The following is a 10,981-nucleotide window of genomic DNA, read 5'->3' as shown; positions in this document are numbered from 1 at the left end:
CAGGCACGTGACTCAAGCTGGGCTCTCGGCCCTTGCCCACAACATCTATAGTAATCCCGTGCCTTTTTCGAATCTCTGGTGAAGGGTCTATTCTTCCTTAGTAGAACATGTGAAGTTCAAGACTATATCTTGATATTTCTCCCATCAACTTGGTCTGCATATTGACTGGACAATCTGATGACAAAGGCCCCCTAGGGCTTCCCTGGTGGCTCCAACGGTAAAGAATCCGCCTGCAATGCGGAAGTCCTGGGTTTGATCCTTGGGTTGGGAAGATCCCCTGGAGGAGGGCATGGCAACCCACTCCAGAGGAGCCTAGTGGGCTGCAGTCCATAGGATCACAAAGAATCAGACATGACTGAGCAACTAAGCACAGCACAGGACCCCAGAGAGGGCAATCCTCTCCCATGGAAGCTTAATACAATATCATTCACTGGACACCAGTTAATTAGCCTTTCAAGGTTCTGGGCACCACGTCTGACTTATAGAATTGTGCTCATCATACATATACTTTCTCCTTCCCCATTTTCCCTCTGAGCTGCACTGTGATGCTTATAATTCTCTGGCCAAACAACTGGGGAAGCCAGAGGCTTCTGGTCACCTTCAGAGGGAGCAATCACATCTGAAATGGGCAGCACCACAGTTACAGTCAACGAAACCAAGGCCTTCGGTTCCTAGAGCCTTGATCAGAAGGCAGCATGGGTTGGTGTATAAAACAATAACTTTTGAAGCCAGAGAGATAAAGATGAAACACTGCTTCACTACTTATACTGGTGGGGTCATAAATAACTTGTGGAATCTTTGTGATCCTTAATTTCTTCATCAGGAAAATGGGCAACCTTGGAGGACTAAGGTAGTAGCTAAATGAGAGAAAATAGTTCAGTAATCACCAAAGCAGCTGCCACGGTAGAAATACCTTATATTACCCTCGTCGCCCTTCCCATTCTTTCCTTTTGAAAGGACAGACTTTGGAAGCAACCTAAATGTTCACCAATAGAGGAATAGATAAAAAAGATGTGGTACATATACACAATGGAATATTACTCAGCCACAAAAAGGGATGAAACTGGGTCATCTGTGGAGACATGGATGGACCCAGAGGCTCTCATACAGAGTGAAGTAAGTCAGAAAGAGAAAAAACAAATACCATATATTAACGTATATATGTGGAATCTAGAAAAATGGTATAGATAACCCTATATGCAAAGGAGAAATAGAGACACAGACATACAGAAAAAATGTATGGTTACCAAGGTGGGAAAGGAGTGGGGTTGGAGGGACTGGGAGATTGGGATTGACACATATACACTATTGATACTATGCATAAAATAGACAACTAACGGGAGCATACCGTATGGCACAGGGCACTCTACTTAACGCACGGTGGTGACCTAAATGGGAAGGAAGTCCAAAAGGGAGTGGACACATGTATATGTATGGCCGACACTTTTCTATGCAGTAAAAGCCAACCCAACATTGTGATGCAACTATACCACTATTAAAACCGAATTAATACAAAATAAATAAAAGGACAGACTTCAATTTAAAGAAGATACTTTGAGGCTTGAGTCTAATCTCTCATGCTGTCAACAGAATAAACTAAAAACGACCTTAGCATTTTGTACCAAATCACAGTAGACACAAGGATTAGTCTGACTGCATTTTCAGAAACTTTTATTAATAGCTGCTACACTGCAAGAATCAAAAGTGTTTTTTTTTTTTAAGAACTAAATGTATAATGATTTATATTTTGAACATTTAATTAAAGTTCTACCAAAGTCTAGATTGCATTCAGTGATCTCAGTGTCCTAAGGCTGTGAGGTTTAGTGCTTTGTTTTCATGGGGGCGGTGCCCTGGTTTGGAGGTGCGGAGTTGACACTGTGGTGCAGACACTGCCCTTGACCATCTGGGTAACAAAGGCTTGCCCAACACCATCCTCAACATTGAGGCCACTGTCTTTCAACCCAAAGTCAACACAAATGAAGGAAATGGAATTTAAGCTTGGAGTCAAAGTAAATGATCCCATTCAGATTTTGAAGTCTCATATCCTTGGGCAAAAGTTTTCATGACATTGCAATGGCCCTTCAATGATGCTGGGAACCAAGTAAAAAAATGCAGTTAAAAACACAAGCTCAAGAGCCTGAGTCCAAGCACTGGATAGGATGGTTACCTGGGCCAGTTACACAGACTCCCTGCTGATGTGCCTCAGCTTCATCATCTGTGAAATGGAAACAGCAGTAATATCCACCTCACACGGCTGTTAAATGAACTGGTTTGTATAAGGTACTTATGATTAGTGCCTGTACAAAGTAATCACTCAATGAACCTTACCTCTTATTAATATTATTATTTATATATTTGGCTGTGCTGGGTCTTAGTTGGCTTCTTGAAGCATGCAGACTCTACCTGGGGCATGTGGGATCTAGTTCCCTGACCGGGGATGGAATCTTGGCCCCCTGCATTGGGAGCGGTGAGTCTTAGCCACTGGACCACCAGGGAAGTCTCACTCTTGTCTTTCTCAAAGTATGGCCGCATACAACATTACTAGTATAATCTGATCACTGCAGAAAAGGACAAAACTGTCAGTTCCTAAATTCAAATTATTGCAGTTCATTATATAACCTGGATTAAACAAAATTTTTTGATGGCTTCATCATGCAAATAACTCATTTTACAGTTATAGTCAACTGAAGTCCTTTTCACATATGTGTGGTTGTGGAGCTGTGCCTCCCCTCTGTCCAGCTTGCTTCTCGTTTTGTGGATTTATGCTGACACTTTACACATACTCCTCTCACATTTCTTATTGTATCTGGCCCTGCTTTCTAGCCAGCCAGATCTTTCTGGGTCCTGGCTTCACCATGTGCTATGCTGTGCTTAGTCACTTGGACACGTCTGACTCTTTGCGACCCCATGGGACTGTGTCCATGGGGATTCTCCAGGTAAGAATACGGGAGTGGGGTGCCATGCCCTCCTCCAGGGTATCTTCCCAATCCAGGTATCAAACCCAGATCTCCCGCATTGCAGGCAGATTGTTTACTATCTAAGCCACCATGGGAGCCCCCAAGACATCATTAATCCCCCTAGAGTTTGAGTCATTTACAATTTTAACAAATGTAACTTTCATGATTTTACCAAAATCGCTGATAAAAATATCCACCAGACTAGGCCCACGTTCCAGAGTTTGTCTGTTTCAATGGTGGCCCACATTATGGAATCCATTCACTCTCACCATTATTAGGATTTCTCTAAGGGACAACTAGTCCAATCTAGTTTTCTCGTGGCCCCTAGTACTATTTTGTTTTCCCCAGTGCTTTGTCTTAATTTTTTTAAAGTTTATTTTTGGCTGTACTGAGTCTTTGTTGCTGGGCCTGAGCTTTCTCTAATTGCAGCCAGCGGGGACTACCCTTTTTTGTGATGCATGGGGCTCTCGTGCAGCGGCTTTTCTTGTTGCAGAGCATGGACTCTAGGCGTGTGGGCTCAGTAGTTGTGGCACATGGGCTGTTTGACCCGTGGCATACGAAATCTTCCCAGACCGGGACTGAACCCATGCTCCCTGCATTGGCAGGCAGATTCTTAACCACTGGACCACCAGGGAAGTCCTCCCCAGTGTTTTCAATGAAGCTTCAAGTAGACCTAAAGTCCTGGCTGCTAATTAGCCATGAATTGTGAAATTGTTTATTACTTGTGAGAAAATGACAGTAATTAGCAGAAAATACCTGTCCTTTGTGTTTTAAGAATATTTGCTGGATAAAGCATAAGAAAGTGATATCGTTTGTTCAAAAGAGTTCCTGCAAAATCCAGGTTTGCCTTGTAATCATGTGCCCTTGGGCTCGGGCCAGGTTGATGGGAGAGGGCTGTGGAGTCAGTCCTCCGACAGGAGGAGCCCTGGGAAGGCTCTATTCTAGACCATGGAGAGGGGCAGGGGTGAGGGAACCACCAGCTCCAATCATACCTGAATCACGAATTAAAGGCCCAGTAGAACTTGTCAGGCTTATGGACCAGATGAGCGTCTGAGGCTGCAGTCCTGGTTAATATCAGGGACTATGCATTGGGGCTTCCAAGATAGCATTTGTGGTAAAGAACCTGCCTGCCAGTGCAGGGAATGTAAGAGATGCAGGTTCGATCCCTGGGTTACGAAGATCCCCTGGAGGAGGGCTTGACAACCCACTCCATTATTCTTGCCTGGAGAATCCCATGGACAGAGGAGCCTGGTGGGCTACAGTCCATGGGGTCACAAAGAGTCAGACACGACCGAAGCGAAAATATGCACACATGTTCATCAGTGTGGTGGGTCCTTTGATCTTTTTTTTCCCCCCTCCAGAACTGAGCATAGCAGAGACTGCCTGGTGAAGGATTTAGGGCTGCTACTTTCCTTTAGAGAGTGGCTGTGTGCATCCTGGCACCACAATATCAAAAGGCGTTGGGCGGGCCCTTTGTAGTGCCTGGCAGCTCGATCCACAGGGCTGTGAGGCTGGGATCCTCCTGTCCACCCTGCACCAGAGCAAACAGATGCTCCAGAAAAAGGGCAAAGAGCCTGGCTCAGCTGCAGCGGGCGGTCCCAGCCTGCTCCTTGCTCCTCGGGCAGGGCGGCCGCTCTGATAGTAATTTGACATGATGCATAATAGATGAGGAAGTGGTTGGCTGGACCTTCACAATGTGCTATAATCCTGAGACAAAATACACAGAGATCTTCACACAAGCTGGAGATGACTGATTCCCAGGAGCTGATAACGTAGGGTGTCTCCTTCCAAGCAAAATGTCGAACCATTTCAAAGGTCCCCTTGGAGGCATGGGATATGTGACCACTTATCATGGACCTGTTTCCAGTTCAAGAGAAAAACTGAGCTTCCCGCTTTGTTTATATATACGGATTCTTTGATACAAGTCTAAAGATCCTATTTTAAGCTATTGTTATGATTAAACCACCAGCTATTTTTTGGGCCAGAAGCATAAAAAAGTCTGTTTTAACATCTCATTGAATCTCTGTTTTTCCAGAGATTGATGCAGATTGACTCTATGTCCTTCCTCTTCTTTGCGAACTGGGGACGGAGAGGAAACAGAAGCCTTAGACCACGTGTATTAGCCTTTGAGGGCTTCTGTAACACAGCACCGCTGGCTGGGTGGCTGAGACAACAGCTGTTTATGTCCTCAGAGTTCTGGGAACTGGAAGTCCAAGATCAAGGTAGTGGCAGGGCTGAGGCTTCTCTCCTCCGCTGGCTGTCTCCTCCCTGTGTCCTCATTGGGCTTCTATGTATATCTGTGTCCTAATCTCCTCTTCCACCAGTCAGATTGGATTAGACCATCCTAATGATTTCATTTGAACTTAATCTTGGAACTCTTTCAAGGGCTTCCCTGGTGGCTAAGACTGTAAAGAACCTGCCTGCAATGCAGGAGACCCAGGTTCAATCCCTGGGTGGGAAGGTCCCCTAGAGAACAGAATGGCAACCCACTCTAGTATTCGTGCCTGGAAAATCCCATAGACAGAGGAGTCTGGCCGACTACAGTCCATGGAGTCACAAAAGAGTTGGACATGACTGAGTGACTAACACACACACACACACCTCTTTCAAAGCCATGTCTCCAAAAAAAAAAAAAAAAGTCACATTCTGAAGTTCTGGAGGTTTAGGATTTCATCATATGTACTTTAGGGATACACAACTCAGCCGATTAAACTCAAGTAAGGACACAAGTTGCCTGGAAAAGCACTTTGCTGTCCCCACGCTGACTGCTGCCTTCAGGAGGACATCTGGCACTGACCACGGTTGCTGATGCTGAAGCCACAGGCAATCATTTGGAGGTCCCAGGACCCAGCTAGAGCAGACAGGATGAGGATGCTGTCAGTGAGGCAGCATCTGTGTTTTCTTGGCCACACCACGTGGCACGCAGGATCTTACTTCCCCGCCCAGGGATTGAACTTGTGCCCTCTGCAGTGGAAGTGCACAGTCCCAGACACTGGACTGCTGGGCAAATTCCAGCAAGGCCGCATCTGGAGGCACTTTGGGTTCAGATCCTGCCTGTGATACCTGACAAGTTATTCAACCTCTCTGAGGCTCATCTTTAAAGAGGATATGGCCATAATACTTACCTCCTAGGAAGACTATGCAGTAGAAATGTCATACAGTAGGTATGTGTGCATGGCACCCTGCTGGCAACTGGGAAGTTGTCTGAGAAATGGGGCTATTGATAATAACAAGCAAAGTCAAGCAACTGTCCTGGTCTAGGGAGAGTTCGCCAGGCTATCTAGGGTCCAGTCACCCTGCTTCCTGTCTGTCTAATTCAGTACTACCCAGCTATTTTCCTGTTCCACTCCCTCCCGTCTCAGAAAGCACGGGGGCTCAGTGAATACTTTGCTGTGACTTCCTGGCCTCGGGGCATCCCGTTATTCCTCTCTCCACTGGCCTCCAATAAACAGACTGGCAAAGCGAGTTTCAGTTCATTTAAGGATGAAATCTCAGTAGAAGGGTTAAAACACAGCCATCGGCTTATTCTAATTATAGCCCCTCCGTACTGCAAACATGCTCAGACATCTGAAAGTAGGTGGTGAATAGGAACAAGGAGATAAAGTGTGGGCTGTCTAGGAGGGAGTCCATTTGGTGCCCACAGCGATGTAGTGGGCATCCTCATCTGGGGTGAAGCCTTGAGCTGAAAATGAAGCAGGAACCATTTCCACTAAGAGTACATGGGAAGGAACTTCGCTGGTGGTCCAGTGGCTAAGACGCCGCACTCCCAATGCAGGGGCCCGGGTCTGATCCCTGGTCAGGGAAATAGATCCCACATGCTGCAACCAAAGATTCTGTGTGCTGCGACCAAGACCTGGCGCAGCCAAGTAAATAAATAAATGTGTTTTTTAAATAGTACACGGGAAAATGAAGATTCTCTGCCGTTGAGATGCTAAGATGTTCTATTAAGGAAAGTGGTCCCTAGCGGATAAAGGTGGGGCTCTTCCTGCCCCTGGTGATCAGAGCTGGGTGAGGAGCAGACCTCTCCAGCCACAAGAACCACCAGGCCAGTTAATGGGCCCGTTGCTGGACACCGTTAATGGCCCTGTTGCCGGACACCGTTAATGAAGCAAGGATGCCCTGGTAATGGTGCCTGACATGCCAGCAAAAATCCAGGAAAGTCTTAACTCACGTGCTGCAAGATACACATGCATTGCTTACTTACATAATGGAGCAAAGCCAACTTCTGGTAACACAACTGTAAGTGGAACTAATTCCCAAATTAGAATTTTTAGTCTGTCTTTCTCAATCAGGAGAACGTCTTTGGCCATAACTTTTTTTTTCCTATTCTAGACCTAGCCTGTAGGGGAAGCTGACCCCCAGGCCCACTCCATGAGTAGCCTGGCTTTTCCCCCCATCTCTTGCCCACCAGCACTTCTGTGTCGGGCTCCTGGCCATTTCTGACCCTATGCTTTGCTCCCCATCCTGCCCTGCCAGTGGTCTCTGGGCGCCCCACAACCACTCCGCTGGGACCTGCTGGCCCCGCCTGCCCACCTGGCTCTCAGGCCCCCAGTCTAACAGGGACTTGAAAGCTGGAAGCCCCCTACTCCTCTCCTCTCTGTCTTCCCATTTCTTTTTTGAAAACCACAAGAGTCAGGACTTTGCTGGTGGTCCAGTGGTTAAGAATCTGCTTTCCAATGTGAGGGATGTGAGTTCGATTCCTGGAGCAGGGAACTAAGATCCCACATGCCATGAGTCATCTAAGTCCGTGAACCACAACTAGAGAGAAGCCTGTGAGCTGCAACTAGAGAAGCCCGCGTGCTACAACAAAGATCTCACGTGCTACAATTAAGACCCAATGCAACCAAATAAATAAATAAATATTTTTAAAAACCACATGAGTTTGAGCAAGTCTGCATAAAGTTATCTTGGGAGAAAGACACCTAAACAACAACATTCTAGCTTTGGTTCCCTCTCTCCTAAATGATGTAGCATCCACCTTTTAGAGTTGATAACTCCTTTCTCAGCCATTCCTGTTCTCAGGCTTCACTGTCTCTGCCTTCCAGAAACCCACTTTAGAAGCAGAAATCTTCTTCGTCCTAATTCCTAGCCAGGGTCTACCACTGTCTGTTTTAGGAGGCCATGATCACTTGATGAAAAGAATAAGAGGAATCTACAATGAAGGGGCTTCGGGAGGATGAGAGGAGACCCTCTGTTGTTTCCTCTTTAGAAAAGTGAGATCAGCATTTATAAGGCTTCAGGCAAGAATGCAAACCCAGGCCAAAGATGGTAATTTAGAAGGGTATCAAAGGGTCCTAAGTGGAGGCACTTCCTACTTGCTGCTGCAGCTAAGTCGCTTCAGTCGTGTCCGACTCTGTGTGACCCCATAGACGGCAGCCCATCAGGCTCTCCCGTCCCTGGGATTCTCCAGGCAAGAACACTGGAGTGGGTTGCCATTTCTTTCTCCAATCTACTCACGCAGGACTGACGTAAATTCAGCTGAGAGGTCCTGTGTGTCTGGGTGTAAGGGATCTGCCCTTTGCCTAAAGATCCTGGTTAAAGCACAAAGTCCTTGCCTCCACATTCAGTGTCTCACCCAACCTTCTCTTCTCTCTACAAAATCACAAGAAGACAGAACGAAGCTGCCGGGTGAGCCACCTGTGCTCTAAATGTCCCTAGTCAGACAACAACATCTGAAACTGTGCTTCAGAAAGCCTCCAAACCAGACGGGAAGGAGTCTGTCTCTGCTTTGCTGACGTTTCTGCCCCCTGGCCCCACCACGACCCTCATCCACAGGGACAAGACAGTCCTCCTACAGAGACCGAGATCCTGGAATAGAGGGCTTTCTTCTTCTGTTTTCTGCTACACTACCCAGCCCTGACTGCAGTATGGAGACCCACGGGTGGCTATTAAAAATGCCTTTGAAACCCCCATGTATTTAAGTGCACCAGCTTCCAACCAAACATATTTGTTACATGGTGCATGTCATGCAACACAAGTCAACTTAACTTCACTGAAAATCTCTTCCAAAAGTCCCTAGTTTTATGCCCAAGCTCCTCCTTTGACCAGATCTTAGGCAGGATCTATTCTTCCTGCTGGGTCATCTTTACCGCCATCTCCTCTGTATCACATAAGAGGCATCTTCTTTAATTTCTCGATCGTTGAGGAAGCAAGTGACTTTCTTTTTGGGTCCTCAGTCCTGGGAATACAGGTCCAAATTACTCTCCTATATCTTTGTTTTTTTTTTTTTTTAATTTTTTTAAAGAAAGTATTGAAGTATAGTTGATTTTCATTGCACTAATTTCTGCTGTACAGCAAGGTGACTCAGTTATACATACATATATTCTTTTGCATTTATCACAGGATAGTGAATATAGTATATGCAGATGATACCTCTCTGATGGCAGAAAGTCATGTACAGATGTGAGAGTTGGACCATAAGGAAGTCTGAGCACCGAAGAATTGATGCTTTTGAATTGTGGTGCTGGAGAAGACTCTTAGTCCCTTGGACTGCATGGAGATCAAACCAGCCAATCCTAAAGGAAATCAACCCTGAATATTCATTGGAAGGACTGATGCTGAAGCTCCTATACTTTGGCCATCTGGTGTGAAGAGCTGACTCTGATACTGGGAAAGATTGAGGGCAAAAGGAGAAAAAGGTGGCAGAGGATGAGATGGTTAGACAGCATCACTGACTCAATGAACATGAATTTGAGCAAACTCTGGGAAATAGTGGGGGCCAGGGGAGCCTGGCATGCTGTAGTCCATGGGGTTGCAGAGTATCAGACACGACTTAGCAACTAAACACATACACAACCCACTGAACATAGTTCCGTGCTATATAGTAGGACCTTGTTTATTCCTATAGCTTTCTGGCCTTGGTTTAGTGCTATGTGTTGTTCTTCAGTTGCTAAGTGGTGCTGGACTCTTTGTGACCCAGTGGACTGCAGCAAGCCAGTTCCCCTGTCCTTCACTATCTCCCAGAGTTTGCTCAAATTGATGTCTGTAGATTTGCCCATCAAGATCCCAGGATCTCTTTTGCTGGAGGCACCAACAATCCTGAGTTACTCCTCTGTTTCTGCACATCTCCCCTGCCCCGGACTCTTCTCTGCTGGCATCTGCTCCCATCTCGGAGAATTCCACCTGGATAGGTCCCCATCTATGGCTGCTCTCAGATCTTTTCAGCCATAAGTATCACTGCTCTTAAGGGACATCTGGCGTGACCTGTCTCTCATCCTACCCTCTTTCACCTCCAGCAGCACTTGCTGGAGTTCCAGAAGCTCTGGGAGCCAAGGGGAAGGTCGAGCCATTGCTGCACAGCTCCAGGACTGAGATACTCCGTCTTTATTGTGTCTTAGTATAGCAACAACATAGTGGTAACATTCATAGCTCTTGTTTATGGGAGCCACGGTCTACGAAGTGGTGGAGCAGGATTTGAACTCAAGAAATTAGGCTCCAGGATTAGCAGACACAAGTTACTAAATGAAATAAATAACAAGGTCCTGCTACTGCTAAGTCACTTTAGTCATGTCTGACTCTGTGCGATCCCATAGACGGCAGCCCACTAGGCTCCCCCGTCCCTGGGATTCTCCAGGCAAGAACACTGGAATAGGTTGCCATTTCCTTCTCCAATGCAGGAAAGTGAAAAGTGAAAGTGAAGTTGCTCAGTCACGTCTGACTCTTAGCGACCCCCTGGACTGCAGCCTACCAGGCTCCTCCGTCCATGGGATTTTCCAGGCAAGAGTACTGGAGTGGGGTGCCATTGTGTATACAATAGGGAACTATATTCAATACCTTGTGATAAACCATAATGGAGAAAATATGACAGGGAATATATAAACACACACACATGCATATATATAGACATGGTGTGCATGCAGTCATGTCCGACTCTTTGTGACCCCATGGACTGTAGCCCGCCAGAATCCTCTGTTCACGGAATTTTCCAGGCAAGAATACTGGAGTGGGTAGCCATTTCCTTCTCCAGGGGATCTTCCTGACCTAAGGATTGAACCCACGTCTCTTGTATTTCCTGCATTGGCAGG

General features: G+C 46.4%; 1 protein-coding gene and 1 pseudogene across 1 annotated transcript in view; one reads left to right on the top strand and one right to left on the bottom strand.

Moving 5' to 3' along the window:
* The window catches only part of SLC35F3 (solute carrier family 35, member F3), a 448,640-nt gene that overhangs the window by 55,255 nt on the left and 382,404 nt on the right, over positions 1-10,981 (bottom strand). The window lies entirely within an intron of this gene.
* The window catches only part of LOC105003139, a 35,667-nt pseudogene that overhangs the window by 7,115 nt on the left and 17,571 nt on the right, over positions 1-10,981 (top strand).

The sequence above is a fragment of the Bison bison genome, unplaced genomic scaffold, assembly GCF_000754665.1.
Source record: "Bison bison bison isolate TAMUID 2011002044 unplaced genomic scaffold, Bison_UMD1.0 scf7180017864462, whole genome shotgun sequence".
Taxonomy (NCBI): domain Eukaryota; kingdom Metazoa; phylum Chordata; class Mammalia; order Artiodactyla; family Bovidae; genus Bison; species Bison bison.
The sequence above is the reverse complement of the archived record's forward strand: the minus strand, read 5'-3'. Positions and strand labels throughout refer to the sequence as shown.